We start from the raw sequence: 7,119 nt of genomic DNA, 5'->3' as shown, positions 1-7,119 counted from the left end.
TGGGTAGGATATTGTGCTCCCAATGGAGGGGACCTGGGTTCGATCCCTGGTCAGAGAACTAGCTCCTACATGCCTCAACAAAGATCCAGCATAGCCAAATATAAATACTTTTTAAAAAGAAATTATGAAAAAAAAAGAAATTATGTAATTTACCCTTTATTTATAATATTGGTTTTTGTCTTAGTCTGTTTTGATATTACTATAGCTTCACCATGCTTCTTTTGGCTAGTGCATTATCTTTTTCTATACTTTTTCTTTTAACTGTTTTATTTTTGAAGTATGTCTCATTAAATATTTATTTTTAAAATAAATGGCAGTCTTACTCTTTGACATATTTAGTAAATTTACATTTATAAAGCAGTTGGGTTTTGTTCTACCACCTTAGAATTTGTTTCCTTTTGGCCTAACTTTCTTAAATTTTAACTTTTTGTTTGGAAGTAATTCTGGATTCTCGTGTGTGTGTGTGTGTGTGTGTGTGTGTGTGTGTGTGTGTGCACTCACACTCTCAGTTGTGTCCAGTTCTTTTGTGACCCCATGGACTATAGCCCGCCAGGCTCCTCTCTCCATAGGATTCTTCAGGCAAGAATATTTCCCAGGTGGCGCAGTGGTAAAGAATCCACCTGCCAATGCAAGAGATTGTTAGAGTTAGATCCCTGGGTCAGGAAGATCCCCTGGAGGAGGAAATGGCAACGCACTCCAGTATTCTGGATTCTCATGTAGTTTTAAGAAATAATTCAGGGAGATCCCAGATACCTTTTATCCAATTTCCCCCAGTGGTAACATCTTGCAATACTATACACAGAATCAGAACGTTGACATTGATACTCTCAACACACTTCCATCATCATAAGAATCTTTCATGTTGTCCTTCTATAGCCACACCCACTTCTCTCTTTCCCGAAACCCTCTCCGTAAGACCTGGCAACCCTAATCTGTTCTCCCTTTCTGTAATTTTACCTTTCAAGAATGTTACATAAGTGACATTATACATTATATATTATATAATGTATGAGTGAGTGAGTTGAGTCGCTCAGTCGTGTCCGACTCTTTGCGACCCCATGGACTGTAGTCTACCAGGCTCCTCCCTCCATGGGATTCTCCAGGCAAGAGTACTGGAGTGGGTTGCCATTTCCTTCTCCAGGGGATCTTCCCGACCCAGGGATCGAACCCGGGTCGCCCACATTGCAGGCAGACGCTTTAACCTCTGAGCCACCAGGGAAGCCTGATATAATGTATATATACATTATATATTGTATATACATTATAAAGTATGTAATTGGAGTACTGACTTTTTCACTCAGCATGATTCCCTGGAGATTCATACATGTTGTTATATGTGTAATTCATTCCTTTTTATTGCTGAGTAGAATTCCATGTGAACATACTACAGTTTGTTTAGCCATTCACTCATGGAAGGACATATGGGCTTTTCCAACTTTTGTCTGTTACAACTAAAGCTGCTATATACATTCATACACAATTTTTTTTTTAATTTCAAACACCAAGAAGAGTTTTAGAAGGAATTTGTTCATTCGCTAAAAAATCTATCTGGCATTTTCACTGAGATTATATTCAGTATATAGATAATTTGGGGAGAACTGACATCTTTATAATGGTGAATCTCATAACTATGCAACACAATATGAACATAATATATCTCTTCTTAAATTCCTCTCAGTAATGTTTTGTATTTTTAATGTACAGGTAACAAAATCTTTTGTCAGGTCTACCCCTAAGTATTTCAGAGTTTTTGATGCATTTTAATTGGTATTTTTTCAAATTTCAATTTCCAACTGTATATAAGAAATAAAATTGATTTTTGTAACTTGTAGCTTGATACCTTGCTAAACTCACTTAGTATTTCTACTAGAGTATTTAGAGGTTTCATTGCATTTTCTACGGAGATGATTATGTCACCTATGAAAAAAGACATTGGTGTCTATTCCTATTAAAATTGACAAATACAGAATGGATCCCAACCCCAAATTTGGTTAGGATATTGAGATGGATGAGGCCGCACACAAACACCAAGAAGAAATGAACATTTTCTCACTCACACAATGAAGCTTTCTAGGAAAAGCAAAGCAGGCATCCCAAGAAAGTCTGCAAATGGCTTGTGAAAGCAAGGAAAGGAAACTGGCTTGGAGTGTTTATGGCAGAGGCTTGTGTAGTTTAAATCACCTGCTAGTGTCAAAGGAGAGAGCACCTGAGTTTGCCTAGCTTGGGGATATAAGAAAAATAAGAAGGAGTGAAGCTCAAAGCTACGAGCAGCTTCTGCTGCTGCTCCTGTTGCCGCTTGTGTGTGTGTTTGGTGTGGATCCAGTGAAGCAGCAGCTGAGGAGATTAGTTCTTGGCATGGCTGACAAAAAGGCCAAGTGGGGAGTCAAGGCTGAGAACAATGATCATATTAATTTGAAGGTGGCAGGTGGTGCACTTTAAGAAGCATAGGGACTTCCCTGGTGGTCCAGTGGTTAAGAATCTGCCTTGCAATGGAAAGGATGAAGGTTTGATCCCTGGTTAGGGAACTAAGATCCCATATGCTGTGGAGCAACTAAGCCCGCCAGCCACAACTAAAAAGTTCATTTGCCCACAACTAAATCCTGATGCAGCCAAATAAACAGATAAGTATTTTTTTAAAAGGATTAAGAGGCATACAACCACTTAGTAAACTAATGAAAGTCTATAGTGAATGACTGAGTTTGTCAATAAGGCAGATCAGAATACAATTTGATGGGCAGCCAATCAATGAGACATACTCACCTACACAGTTGGAAATGAAGGATGAAGATATAATTGGTATGTTCCAGCAACAGAGAGGTGTCTACTAAAACAGAATCCTGCCAGTTTACTCCAAAATTCTGTTCCTACCTACCAAGAGGACATTCTCAATTAGAAAAATGCAATTTGGTTCTATATCCTGACTACTGCAGTACAGTTTTCTCTAGTCTTTCACTTTCCTCTTCCGCATTCCTTTATTATATATACAGTAACTGGTGTATGCATAAATATATCACTTTTTAAAAAACGAAATCAGGGCCAATGGTATGTTTTGATTGACACAAAATGGAAATTGCATGGGGGATATTACATTACTCCCCATAGAATACTGGAACCTTTACAATAGTTTATTTCTATTTACTTCTCTTCTGGCCTTTGTGCTATTGTTGTCATACAATTTGCTTCTATATCTGTTAATTTATGTATTAAGAATATATAAAACCGTGACTACACTGTTTTTATTTTTGCTTAAATAGTAATTTGTATTTTGGCAAGAATTAAATAATAAAATACTGGGACTTCTCTGGTAGTCCAGTGGCTAAGACTCTGAGATCCCAATGCAGGGGTGAGGGTTCAATTCCAGGTCAGGGAACTAGATCCCACATGCCATAACAAAAACATGGGGCAGCCTAAATAAATAAATAAATACTAAAAAAGGAAATAGTGTTGTGTGTTAACCCTGTAGTTCCCATCTTTGGTGCTCTTCACTGTTTTGTGTTGATCCAGATATCTGTTTGTTACCTAAATACACATATAATAGGCCTCTTGAATTTGCCCTTCTACTCTGATTTTTTATTTTCCATTTTTAAAGTTAATTTTTCTTCTAGGTCTATCCCAGTACAACGTACAGCAACAGCATCTGGCACACAGTAGGTGCTTTCTAATCATATACCACTGAGCAGAATTCCTTGCACAAACCTACATCCATTAGCCTAGTCCTCACCATTTCTCATGCACTATCATACCACACCCTTCCTCCACTCTCCATCAGTCACTTTCTATTATAGCACATTTGCACAGCATCACAAATGTCACACACAATAACACAATCACACACATGGTCACAGAAATGCACCATGTTTACCCCACACACACACAGTTTTGCATCTTTGTCAACAAAGGTCCGTCTAGTCAAGGCTATGGTTTTTCCAGTAGTCATGTATGGATGTGAGAGCTGGACTATAAAGAAAGCTGAGCGCCAAAGAATTGATGTTTTTGAACTGTGGTGTTGGAGAAGGCTCTTGAGAGTCCCTTGGACTGCAAGGAGATCCAACCAGTCCATCCTAAAGGAGATCAGTCCTGAGTGTTCATTGGAAGGACTGATGTTGAAGCTGAAACTCCAATACTTTGGCCACCTGATGCAAAGAGCTGACTCATTTGAAAAGACCCTGATGCTGGGAAAGATTGAGGGCAGGAGGAGAAGGGGACGACAGAGTATAAGATGGTTGGATGGCATCACTGACTCAGTGGACCTGGGTTTGGGTAGACTTCAGCAGTTGGTGATGAACTGGGAGGCCTGGCGTGCTGTGGTTCATGGGGTCGCAAAGAGCTGGACACGACTGAGCGACTGAACTGACTGAACTGACTGACTCTCACTATGAAACACACGGTGGCAGAACCAAAGGGTAGTGCACCCACAAAGTCACAGTCAGTTGACAGGAAATTAAACAAAAACTTAAAATATAGGGACTTCCCTGGTGGGCCAGTGGTAAAGAATCCACCTTCCAATGAAGGAGCTGCAGGTTGGGTCATCGAAAAAGCCAGAGAGTTCCAGAATAATATCTACTTTTGCTTTATTAACTACGCCAAAGCCTTTGACTTTGTGGATCACAAAAAAATGTGGAAAATTCTTAAAGAGATGGGAATACCAGACTTCGGGGAGCAAGCTCCGCCCGTGGCAAAGGTCATGAGGAAGGAGGCTTGGCATACGCAAAGGCGGGATCAAGCCTCAGGAGTCTCCCTGGAAATTCTCAAGCATCTACCCCCAAAACCAGAGTCTGCCTACTTTCTGCTTTGTGCTTTCACCTACACCTCAGACTTTACAGGGGGCTGTCCCCAACTACCTCTCTCTGAAACAAGAGTTAGCTTACAGCTCCAGTTAATAATTCCTGGGTGTGACAGTGTTTCAACCTACAAACTCCTTTGAAAATCCTCTAGCCTGCCTGAATAGGTTTTTCCGGCCACATATGATTGTTCAGAGCCTCCCAACTGTGAGAGGCATGAGATGTTCTAAACTGTCTAAACACAGATTCCTTTGAGTAGTTAAAAGATTGATTAGAAATTGTATTGGTGAAGGGTTTTTCACTTGTTGGGCCAATGTTTGCTGCTAAGTCTCCATATCCCTTACCTACTGTGTCCTTGGCAGTGTATTGCTTGATATAATGGGTGTATAGAAATGTAAGTAGTAGCCTCAATGTTTGTAACCTTGGACCCTTGAGTTAATTCTTTTCTTGACTGAGCCCACCTCACCTTTGCCCTATAGGAATGCAACTTTATCCAGTGCTTTTTGGAGGCTGGCGCCTGACTTTAGAATAACCACCTTTAGAGAAAAATAAGTTTCTTAAAATGTTAACAGGCCTCCTGGCCAGAAGTTGATGTAAATCACCTAAACTTTTGCATATGATAAATTGAAAGCCTGGCTTCGATAAGGATCAGTAACTGCTGTCCTTGCATGACTCTACCCCTTCCCCCATTATCCTCTATGCACAACTTAAGGTATAAGACTACTTTGGAAAATAAAGTATGTCCTGAAATTTGGTCTCCCCATGTCCTTTATTTCACCTTCTAGCTGAACTTTTCCTCTGAGGCAGGGAAGCTCGTCAAGCCTACTAATTTTGCCTGGGCTTCTAAGATCTGACCAGGGAGGCCTTAGTGTCTCCTCTCCTTCGGGAGAATGGGAGGACGCCTGCGGCCTTCGTAGGTGACATAAATTTCCTGCTTTGGAATTTTATTCAGCCTCTTTTCTTCACTGAATCTCTTCACTGAGCTATCCTTATTTCACCACTCTTTATATCCTTAATAAACGTTTAATTAAGCAGTTGTTTCCTGATCCTCGCCGACGCTGTCCCCGCTTCGAATTCCCTGGATCCACCGGGGCTGGACCCCGGCACCAGACCACCTGACCTACCTCCTAAGAAATCTGTATTAAGGTCAACAGTTAGAACTGGATATGGAACAACAGACAGGTTCCAAATCAGGAAAGGAGTACATCAAGGCTGTATACTGTCACCCTGCTTATTTAATTTATATGCAGAGTACATCATGTAAAATGCCAGGCTGGATGAAGCGCAAGCTGAAATCAAGATTGCCAGGAGAAATATCAATAACCTCAGATATGCAGATGACACGACCCTTATGGCAGAAAGCGAAAAACTAAAGGGCCTCTTGATGAAAGAGGAGAGTGAAAAAGTTGGCTTAAAACTCAACATTCAGAAAACTAAGATCATGGCATCCAGTTCCATCACGTCATGGCAATTAGATGGGGAAACAATGGAAACAACGACAGACTTTATTTTGGGGGGCTCCAAAATCACTGCAGATGGTGACTGTAGCCATGAAATTAAAAGACGCTTGCTCCTTGGAAGAAACTCTTTGACCAACCTAGACACCATATTAAAAAGCAGAGACATTACTTTACCAACAAAGGTCCGTCTAGTCAAAGCTATGGTTTTTCCAGTAGTCATGTATGGATGTGAGAGTTGGACTATAAAGAAAGCTGAGCGCCAAAGAATTGATGCTTTCGAACTGTGGTGCTGGAGAAGACTCTTGGGAGTCCCTTGGATTGCAAGGAGATCCAACCAGTCCATCTTAAAGGAGATCAGTCCTGAATATTCACTGGAAGGACTGACGCTGAAGGTGAAACTCCAATACTTTGGCCACCTGATGGGAAAAACCGACTCATTGGTAAAGACCCTGATGCTGGGAAAGATTGAAGGTGGGAGGAGAAGGGGACGACAGAAGATGAGATAGTTGGATGGCATCACCAACACAATAGACATGAGTTTGAGTAGGCTCAGGGAGTTGGTGATGGACAGGGAGGCCTGCCTTGCTGCAGTCCATGGAGTCGAAAAGAGTAGGACACAACTGAGCAACTGAACTGAACTGAACTGAGGGGAACTGGGATCTCACATCCGTGGGGCACTGGGGCCCCTGCACTGCAGCTGCTGAGCCCTTGCCACAGCAAAGACCTAGCAGGGCAAAAAAAAGTAAAAACCTTAAAATACAAACACTGTTGTTTTAAGCAGGTATAGAGTCAGGTTAAGGAGCCCTGGTGGCTCTGACTGCAATTCTGTAACGAATCCGCCTGCAATGCAGGAGACCTAGGTTCAATCCCTGGGTTGG

At 41.3% G+C, this 7,119-nt stretch overlaps 1 pseudogene; it reads left to right on the top strand.

The window, feature by feature from the left end:
• Nucleotides 1-2,355: 2,355 nt before the first annotated feature.
• On the top strand, nucleotides 2,356-2,828 carry LOC106701466 (small ubiquitin-related modifier 2-like; annotated as a pseudogene).
• Nucleotides 2,829-7,119: the final 4,291 nt, after the last annotated feature.

This window comes from Bos mutus, chromosome 18 (genome assembly GCF_027580195.1).
Source record: "Bos mutus isolate GX-2022 chromosome 18, NWIPB_WYAK_1.1, whole genome shotgun sequence".
In the NCBI taxonomy this organism is placed as follows: domain Eukaryota; kingdom Metazoa; phylum Chordata; class Mammalia; order Artiodactyla; family Bovidae; genus Bos; species Bos mutus.
Note: the sequence above shows the minus strand (reverse complement) of the source record. Positions and strands in the feature narration are given on the sequence as shown.